This window comes from Taurulus bubalis (assembly GCF_910589615.1).
Source record: "Taurulus bubalis genome assembly, chromosome: 21".
Classification (NCBI taxonomy): Eukaryota; Metazoa; Chordata; class Actinopteri; order Perciformes; family Cottidae; genus Taurulus; species Taurulus bubalis.
In genome coordinates, this window is record NC_136609.1 from 5,124,751 (window position 1) to 5,135,840 (window position 11,090).

The following is an 11,090-nucleotide window of genomic DNA, read 5'->3' on the forward strand; positions in this document are numbered from 1 at the left end:
CTAGTCCGGAAATTACGGTACTTTTCCAAAATAAATTTCTAGCTTTTACTGTGGACACATCTGGACTGATTTATAAACAGCTCAGGGGAGAGGTTAGTGTTTAACATAGTGCTGCTGACAGAGTTTAAAGCCTCTTGCGCCTAAATAGCTGCTGACACACACACACACACAAATGTCTGCATGCTTTGTACTAAAAAATGTAAACCCACTGACACACCCCTTCACTCTTCACGTCACTTCTCAAAAAACAATAGTTTACGAAAACATTGCTGTCAAAAACACACAGCTATCTCTTGTCTTTAAAAAACGATTCAGAAATGCACATACACGCACGAGGAGTTTCCATGATATAGCAGTAGAATTAAAACAGAGAATGGAGGGGATTTATGGTTGTCAGAATGCCTTGTCTAATCCGCTACATTACCACACAGCTTCAATCTGCAGCTGGACCTGTGGCTGCCTCCGCAGCCATGTTTCAGGGTTTGGGGGGCATTTAATCCATCCATTCATCAATTTTTATCCGCTTATCTGGGCACAAGTCGCAGTGGCAGCAGGCCCAGCAGGCTGACCCAGGCTTCCCTCCCACCCGTAACATTTCCCAGCTCATTCTGGGGGATCCCGAGGCGTTCCCAGGCCAGCTGGGAGATATAATCCCTCCAGCCTGTTCTGGGTCTTCCCGGGGTCTCCTCCCAGTTTGGCGTGCCCGGAAAACCTCCAGTGGGAGACGTCCTGGAGGCATCCAAATTGGATGTCCGAACAACCTCAGCGGACTCCTTTCGACATGAAGGAGTAGCGCCTCAACTCAAAGTTCTCTCCTCTAAGGCTGAGCCCGGCCCCCCTATGGGGAAAACTAATTTTGTCCGCTTGCGGCAGTGCCTGTTTTACTGCTGCAGCCGCACCGACCCGCCTGTCGATGTTCCGATGTTTTACTCGTGAACTCCTTCGCTTGCGGTAGGCACTCCATCCCCACCTGGAGGGAGCAATCAACCGAGAGCACCATGGCAGAGCACCATGGCCTTAGATCTGGAGGTGAGAACTCTCATCCGTGCTAATTTACATTCGGCTGCAAAATGCCCCAGAGAATGCTGGAGGACACGGTCCGAGGAGGACCAGATCATCTGCGAACAGCAGAAAGCCGATCTCGAGACCCCCGAACCGCGATATCCTGTCCTTGAAAGTCACGAACAGGATCGGTGATAAAGGGCAGCACCCACTGAGAACGTGTCTGCAGGGGTGGTTTTGGGCACGGGCAAACTTTTTCATATATCATCTGGGCTGCGAAGCGGTTTTCCATTATCTATCATATCACTGTGTGGGGAATTGGCAAATTGGCGCCCCCTGCAGCTTGCTAAGAAGGTGCCGTCTACAGATCATGTGTGAGAAGGGGGAAGGGGAGTGGGCGAGGGGGAAAAGTTCACCTCTGGGTCTCCCAAATGGAACGGACATGGAGGGGAACGGGGGGATCCACTGTAGGCTATAGAGCAAAAATTTCTATATCTGATTGTATATATTGTTGCCACTTTTATGTTGTAATTTATACTGTGTTGTGCAGAATTGTGTGCATTGATTCTCTTAATCTGATCCGCCCGTAGCTTTTTTTTACTGAATTTTCGATAATAAGGAAGTGTTTTTTACTCAAACGCTTCTAGATCATCAACCACAGGTCCGATTTAATAAATTTAAACGGCTAAAGTACTGTAAACTCTTGTGAGAAGAGAAAAGATGGACTACATTTAAAAAAAAAAATTGTTATATTTTTATAATTACGTAATTACGAAAGCTCAACATGACTGAGCGATTATAACGTTTCACTATCTAGCTAATTTAGTACCCCTAACAATCGCTCAAAGTACCACGTCTGTAACCGTAGAGACTGTACGAATCTTCCAGTAGTGGGTAGATCACTGTGTGTGAAGTATTGAAGTCGGGAGCTGCGAGAAAGCAACGGCTGTTTTTTCTGAATTTTTTTTTCCGTGTTTCGAGGTGCTGCGGTCCCATTGTTCCTCAAACGCATTTGAAAGCGTGTCAGATGACACAGGCGGAAGCAGACGGTCATTTTAAGTGCAGTTAGTTCATGGTGCGACCAAGATTTAGGTAAAAGTTGCTCATTTCTTTATTTCTGAACCAAAAAACATGATTTTTGGACTGGAAAAGCTTGAAAACATGTCATTGCTTGTGTTTATTGCAGGGCTCTCAAGTGTCACGCATTGAGCGTGACTGTCACGCATTTTGGTCTTAAGTCACGCCCTCCCACCACACATTGTATTTCTCACGCTGAAAAAAAACTCTAGGATATCTAATGTGCCGCAGGGAGGAGGAGGAGGATATGTCACTCTTACCTGTCTTAAAAACTTGAGAGCCCTGTTATTGTGATTATTATTGTAGATGTGGATGCTTTAGGTCTTAATCTTTCTAAAGAGGTAGAGTATTACTCTGGGGCATGATGGGAAGGCACCAAAAATACAATTCAAAAAACTCGGGGAGCGACCAAAGACTAATTTTTTGATCAGACTTTTCATGCGTGCTTTTTAAATGAGACGCGTTTTTCTAGCGTTTTTTCGGCGCGATTAAAAGTTGAAATATTCTCAACTTTAAGAGGCCAAAAAACAGCCCGGTGCGCCTGTGGAGCGGGTCTGCGTGCGCAACCGGGCAATAATTAACTGCCGGGCGGCAGCCGGGTGATTTTTGCCCGGTTACCGCCCGGACCTTTCTGCCGGGCGGTAGCCGGGCGATCTTTAACTGCCAGGCGGTAGTTAAAGATCGCTAATATTAATGCCTCGTCGGAGTTCATACCACACGAAAACAGGAAGGAAGTGGTGAAGTAATAAAGTCCGCCTCTTGCTTCATCCGATTGGCTGCCCTGGCCGAGTGTGACATTGATGAGCTGTGCGACTCCGCGCAAGGCGCTTAAAGTTGAGAATATTGCAACTTTTAAGCGTGCCGAAAAAACGCTAGAAAAACGCGTCGCACGCATGAAAGGCGCGCCGTACCATAGGGAAACAATGGCTAGCGACGCGTTTTTGAGTCGCATCTGGTGTGAACGGCCCCTTACGGTATCCCTATAGGCAGTGTTGGGGGTAACGAGTTACAAAGTAACGGATTACAGTAACAATATTACTATTATAGGTAACAAAGTAAAGTAACGGATTACACTCAAAATATTGGTAACTACACTACTTTACTAGACCTCAGTAACGCGCTTTCCTGTGTTACTCAAGCCATTTTTACCAGTCCGAAAAGTTCTCTTTTAGCGGCGCGCGAGTCACACGACACTTCCTGCATGAACAATCTATCACAGAACTCGATCTGAGTGATTTGAGTGACGTAGCTGCTGGTGCGTAGAAGGGAAGCGGGGAATGGATTAGACGGAGACGGAGTGCCCGGATCCAACTGGGAGGTTCTCTCCAGGTTCCCTAGGATTAAGGATATTGCAAAGCAATACAACACTCCAATGCCATCAAGTGCACCTGTCTGTAATGACGTGGAGCTTCTAATGAGGACAAGACATGTCTGGTATGAACGGAATCACTTTACTGGTGAACTGCAGTATTACAACTGTTAAAGCAAACGAGAACACGCTCTTGCACCAGATATGTATATATTTTCCACACGTAACATCAACATTAGTTAGCGTCAACAAGCACGTATCATTGTACTTTCTGCCTTCAAAGTAAAAACACTTCCTGTTTACATGCTCTTCACAATAAGAGTAAATCATGTAATAAAACAAGTTACAACACTGTCAAAAGGCTTTTCAGCCTGGGCAGTATTGTTCTGACCCCAAGGAGGAACAGGCTGTCGGATGAAAGATTCTACTCATGCGATACAATCGCTATTTTGAAGAATAGAGAAAAATGATAAACTTCATAGGATATAGTGCACTTTCTGTTTATTTAGGCAATGATGAAGTGGATTTTCTGTTTATTTAATTGCATTTTCTGTTTCTATTTTTTGGATTAAGTGCATTTCTGTTTCTATTTTATGGGAAAAAGTGCCATTAATTTTTCTATTTTTCTTAAACCACTACAATGATTCCTATAACAAGCTGGTTTTGTTCTTAGCAGTCGGCCCCCATTTGGTTTAGTGGGGTCTCATGTTTCCAAAAGCCTGTTGTTAATGTGTTTTGCTGTTTGACCTGAATGTCCGCACCATACACAGCCTCTTGTATCCTGTTGTTTGTGGATTTTAAAGTGAGGCATATTTCTTTGGTCACAGTGTGAACAGGGTTAATGTTCGTTCAAGTTAATGGCTGAGTTTTATATGCCATTTTGTTTTACATGTTTACAATTACAATACACTATGTGGAAAGGCTAAGAGATGCTCTTTAATGAAAATTGAAAACAAAGTGATGAAAGGGCCATGATGTTTGTCCATGTATCTTTGCGGTTAATTTGGACATTTGCTTAAACAATTGGAAAGTAAAGTAACTAGTAGTGAAGTTACTTTTCAAATGCAGTAACTAGTAAAGTAATCTAGTTACAATTTTCAGAAGTAACTAGTAACTTGTAACTAGTTACTTTTTCTGAGTAACTACCCCAACACTGCCTATAGGGGACCCTAGGGCTGATGAGTGTTATTCAAATGTTCTATTGAAGGATTTGTGCAATTGAGAAATTTTAAGTTTATAATAAAAAAAAAAAATTCTAGGCGGGGGTGGAGGGGGGAGGGGGGCGCTCAGAGGGGGTCTCGCCCAGGGCGTAATTACATGTAGAACCGCCACTGGGTGTCTGTCTTAATGCAGAGAATATGAACACAAGTCCTATTGCAGTTGCACAGAGACTGGATAGCCCGTTGCAACGGGATATTGCTCTGTTTATTTAGATAAATTGGGTGTTGATAATTTATTCTATTTATAGGGATTGTAAATGTTTGTAAATTATTATTGATATATTTGGGTTGGTGAAATCATTTAGATATGTTTTGTACATATATTGTTTATATATGCTTACCTGTTGATGGTATGTATGGGATAATTAGAGGGTGTACCTAAGGAGCTTGTTTTGTTTGTGTCGGGAGGTTGGGGGAGACTGGTGGGAACTGGTTAGTGTTGGCGAATCTTTCCTGTAGTGTTAAACTGTAAAAAAATAAATGAAGCTTCATCTGAAACCTCTTCAAGACTCCTGATCTGCTCCTTTACTTCCAAGGCTGCTCGGGAATGTTTACACTCCAGCACCGGAAGTCAAAAGTTGCTGGTGGAGCACTGGGTTTAACCTGTGAAACAGCAGCAACAGCAGGTTTGCTGAGCCGGGGGGGAGTCGGGTGGTGCCCTGGGCCGAGGAGCCAACTGGACGGTGGAAGTTTTTTTTTTTGTTTCTGTCACTTTGGATTTAATCCAATTAACAAACTATTAAAAAGGCACACAGACTATGCATGTATTATTGACAAGCCCTCGGGGCAGCTCTACTTCTTTGCCTACTCATGTTGGACTGAGGAAAGACTGGATTACTACAGACAGCTTGTCGTCATGCTCATTTCAGTTGTACCAAATATGATCTTCAATGGCTGCACAGTCAAAGCACTCAAACACACCTCCAGTAAAGGAAGCAGCGAGCGGAGACAATCATACTAGCCTGAACTATTTAGAGTCGGTGACACAGCGTCAGCTCTAATCATAAACGCTATACTTAGCATGTTTTGTCAGAAAAGACACCTCACCCTTGGTTGCCGCTTTAAATAACATGTTTTCCTGTAAGCAGGCTGATATGCATTCATAAGCCGCCTCACCGGCTCAGCCTTTTTTACACACTCCACAAGCCAACGATCTTAACCGTGATGAAGACACAGATCGATGAAAGCTTCTGCTGCTGCAAGATGCAATTGGCAACTTTATGGAGGGTTTAACATGCAGAATGGCTTTGTGAGTGCATTTCCCAAGCGGGCGGCAACCTCCGGTTCTGAAAAGTGAAGCCAGTGAAGAAGTGCCTTGAACTTGCATTCTCTCTACCGGTCATCGGGGGCAACTAGTGTGTCTAATCTATGATAAAATTACTCTTTTTAAAATTACACTTGATTTATTAACTCAGGAAACATTGTAAACATGTACTCAATTGCTAGTTTGAAGTCTTCATCAATACAGCACGATGACCATTTTGTAAATTACGGCCCCATTAAAGTCAAATAAATAAAGCAGTATATGCTTTATGGTTGGCTACTTTGAGATTAACAGGTCGCCGCTGCTCTCAATGCTCTACATCACTCTTCTGCAGTCCAAAAAGGTCACTTCCGTTCACTGGTTGCAAAAAAACAAGATGGTGATGACCAAAATCCAAGATGTCAATGGCTAAAATGCCGAACTCAAGGCTTCGAAACAGCAGTGCACAAACCAATGGGTGGCGTCATGACGACCACATCTACTCCTAATATGTTCTCAAGCCTATAGGCAGGCGGGATGAGGCAAAATCATCAGGAATTTGACGCTCGTCAAAGCTACTTGACTCCATTGATAAAAACGGTGATTCTAGGATTTTTGGTGACCAGAAAATGGCGACACGTGGTTGAGTTGATGTTATGTCTTGGCAGGACATGCATACCTCGAGCTCCACCCACAGTACCCATAGAGTCCAGTAAAGGACATAGCCCTAGTTCTAGAAGCACAATCGAAGCCCTCTATGGAGACACTGCCGCTTCTACATTGCTTGCTGGAGAGAGTGTCGGATGTAGAGCAGCGATGTGTGCTGCCTTGTATACTGTGGGCTTCAAACGTATTAGGTACCCATGACCCGTTGGACCGATGCTCGTGCTTGGAGCGGTATGTGATCCCACATAGAGTCCAGTAGTGAACTCCAGCTGTGCTCCAGCTAGGGTTACAATATCACAACATTCAATATCTCTGAAACACAATACATAGAAGTCTTTGCCAGTACTGTAACTTCTTCACATTCTGTTGATGATGTTAGTTCATTTTGTGAATGTTTTAAAGTAAAATTCTCTCCAATCTCACACATTTCATTTTACACAATGGATTGATTCACGCATAGACTGGATCACAGAGCTGACTCATCACTGCCCTACTGCCCCCGTGGTCTGGTGTGTGAGCTGCTGCAGTGGCAGCTAATGGAGAACCATTAGCTTAAAAGTGCACTCCCTTAAGAGGTTATCATGTCCCAGATGGGGGGGGCGGCTCACTGCTGACTGTCACGTTTAAAACTCCTTGACTTTATAGAAGAAGTGCAATACTTGTTTGTTTCAATTACTCTCCATGATGTTGTTATTACTATCGTTATTATTGTTATTATTATGAATTGCAGCAATAGTAGCATTGGTGGTGGCAAAGGTAGAATTTGTATTTATTTGACGCTGCTATCAGACACCACAGCAGGTGGTGGTGGTACGCACTTGAAGTAATTTGCGTATGTCCAAAACCTGTGTTTGATTTGGCATTACTTTCATCCCACGCTAAGACAAAGGAAGAGCGTGCACAAGTGTTTCCTATAAAACCTAACTGTTTCTGGATTGGAGAGGAGGAGCATTTCATCTCTCTAACTCTAAAACTCTCGCTGAAACCAAAACACTGCTGTAGTTCTTCTAGGTGGGGCAGTCTGTGCAGACAACGCTACATGACTGAATAATCTAAGTATCAGAGCTTAAAGCTGCACTTGGAAAGATGTTATGAGATAAAACATTGTCGTATCAGCCTCATTAAATCCCAAAGTGAAGCTACAGTGGAGACGGCTGACCCACTCCCTGAAGAGATGACGAGAAATGTGTGCTAATTGCCCGAAATAGCGATCATGGTGTTGTTGTGCAATGTAGACAACAAAAAAAAGGTCTCTTAAATTAAATTTACTGGTATAAATCTAGAAGACATTGTACAAAAAGGACTACTATCACACGCACACACACATACACACACAGCTGTAGCGTGCTTGGAGAACAATGAAGGCGACAGCTTCCTGTCCCCAACACGCCCATCACATTCCTCTGCACCAGTGGTTTCAGTGCACTCTTGCCTCTAACTTTGTGCAGGACAAAGTGCTCGATCCAATGTGACAGACATGACGGTGCTGAAGACGTTTCATTACCCGAACAAAAACTACCGGTTGGGTTTTTAAACAAACAGGGACCTTTGAAAGAAGTGGGCATTTGGATTTACTGAAAAAGACCACTAGGTTGCATTATAGGAAATTTGGGGCTTCAACCAGACTCAATTTCAGGATATGTTAACCTCCGTCAGTCTTGGCCATTATATTTATGTTTTATCTGTCAGTGCAACAACAAAATCACTGGAGTGCGACAATATATTTTGATTTGTCTGTCAATTCCTGTGGGTAGAAAAAAAAAAAAGACATTTCTCTGACCAGAAGAAGAAGAAAAAAAAAGTAAAGTTAAAAATATGTAAAACTAGAAAAGGTCTTTTCTCATTTATAGATCAGGTGGTTTAATTCAGGGCAAAGCACAGGGCAGGACAACCCGACAATAAAAGTTGTATCAAATATTGGGTCAATAGACGTCGTTGTCAAAAATAGGCATATGTGACGCCCACCAATGTGCTTACATATGTGGTTTAAAGTAAGCTTTGTGTATTCAAAATGATACTGTTTAATACTGTTTAAAAGAGGAACTGAAATGCTGAATTCTGTACTGAAGTGCAGTCCACCATGTCGCCAGCAGGGGGCAGGGTGGTGGTTTATGACGTTTTACGTCAGTCAGACGCTTTACGGCAATCAGCTGGTTTACTACCACAACGGCGCGAATTCCCTCATTCTGCAAAGCACCGAAGCAGTGAACAGACGTGAAAAAGTTGTTGTGTAATCTCTGTGTCCTGTTTGCAGGAACATATTATCTGCTTCCCAGGTACCAATCCTGGTACCTGTAACACATAGGATACTTGAGTGCAATATGTTGGTGAACATAGATGTTGTACTAAAGTGACCCGGAGTAAAGCCTAATCTATGCTTCTCCGTCAGGTCGACGGCGTACCTACGCCGTCGACGCAGACCCCTACGCCATAGCCTGACGCGCACCTCCAAAAAATCCTAACTACGCGCCGCGTCGACGCGGACCGCAAGCGCTGTGATTGGTCCGCTCAGAACGTAATTTCCGGCAGTTGCTTTTTCCCAGCCTCGACCGGTTTAGTGGCCGTACAGACCACCTCCGCAAACGTCTTCTCTGTCGCCTGCGCTTCAACATTTGCAATATAAGCATTTGCTCTTCAATATTGATGAGCTCCAACTCCAAATGCAGCCGCTCCAACTTGGACGCCATTGTTTACTGTTTACTGTGACCGGAAGAAAAAGGATTCGGCCCCTATATAACCCCTGAAACCACACAGCCACACCCCTGGCGGCATGGCGGTTAATTGCAGGCAACGCGTTCCCTCGACGCAGAACTTCGAATGCTCAACGACTGCGTCGCGTCGACGGCGTAGGTACGCCGTCGACGCGACGGAGAACCATGAACTAGGCTTAAGAGGAACATGTTCAAATGTCAACGAGGAAAACCCTTCATGACTCTTATCCTGCATCTTTATCATGCACTGAGCTACACATCCACACTCAAATGGAATTTTGTTCAGCCAAAATAATGGATCCCATTCTTTATTTGGGTGATAAACACACTTTTCTTTACCATAAATAAAGCCTACAGATCACAGCAACAATGAAGCAACAACACAGTTGACCTGCCTATCTTCTCCTGATCAAATTAACTGTGGTTTATTACACGCGGATTACACTTAGTGTTCAGATCCTACGTGGAGCTATTAGAGGAAAGAGGAAACGAGCTGTCCCGTTATTGATCTGATTGTGTGACCACAGCTCGGGTCTGACTCACATTCTTTAACAGAGTAAGCGAGCAGGTTAAATCACTGTTTACTTGTCGCTTCTTGCATTAAAAAAAGGCCTCTTTGGCAATTTGACAGCAACACATAATGCTGTGGATTTATTTGGGGCTTTGTTGTTGTTGTTGTGCTATGAGGCCTTATTTGTGCCCATGCTCGCTATTGCATCAAACATGACTTCATCAGCTCACAAGCTGCCCAAATGAAAGCAGACAGCGGACTGAGGAGTGAAAAAAACAAAATGTGATGAAATACACTCGCGTGGGGATTCAATTAAAAGCTTGATGGCAACGTCCTGCTCCCACATCATAGCAACACCCTGTGTTCAACAATACACTATCATCTGGCATTCCACCCGAGACAGCTTACCTTTGCCAAGAAGAGTTTAAACGTCGTTTAACACCACACTTGCACGAAAAAAGAAATACCCGAAGAAGTCGTTTAGTTATGGACGACGGACCTCCACACGGCCCGGCCAGCAGACTCTTCATCCAAGCCGGGACCCGGTGCTCCAGAGCCGGCGCAGCGGAGCTGCTCCTCGGTGTCCAGTCTCGAGCTCGAAGCAAAGTCAAACTTCCCGTTAATTGTGTCGTTTTATTGAATTATCCCTATTCTTGAAGCATGGTTGCCAAGTCTGTCACACCACTGCGTCGTTGACTTGTCCGTAATGTTGCCAGGCCGGGTGGAAAGACGCGTTCATATCGTATTTATTTGTCTGGGCCGCTTCATATCCGCCTCCCCGTTTCCGCTGCACTCCGTGCCGCTCTGCGTGCGCGCTGCCATGCGAGAGAAACAGCGACCGCGTTCCCGTTAGAAAACAGATATTTCCGTTAGAAGCGCTTTAAGAGTCAGGCCTTGTTGTTGGAGTCCATACTGACCGAGCTCAACAATTAAAATAACTGCCCCCGTTATGGGGCATGGTTTCCCAAACTAAGGTTCCTTCAAAGGGCCGCTAGACAAAGGTCCCACACATGGAGGACCAGTTAGGAGCCCATATAAAAAAAACTCTACCACGTTCTCTAAATCCACAGACATTACATAATTATTATAGGTCATATTATACAGGGTTAAAAGGTTGTAATTCTTATTAGGATTCAGTAGTTCAACTTTTTGGCCGTTTCTATACTATTATATTGTTTTTGTACAATATTACTGATGCTTCCATTATTCAGTGACTGAAGAACAGCCAGGCTGGTCCCGTCCCAGACCTAGATGGAGTGCAGTGATCCGGTGAGGAGACATGATGGAAGCAGACGGTTAGGAGAAAAGAGGGATTTGTCAATTAATCCGACCGCCTTAATCCTCACAACAA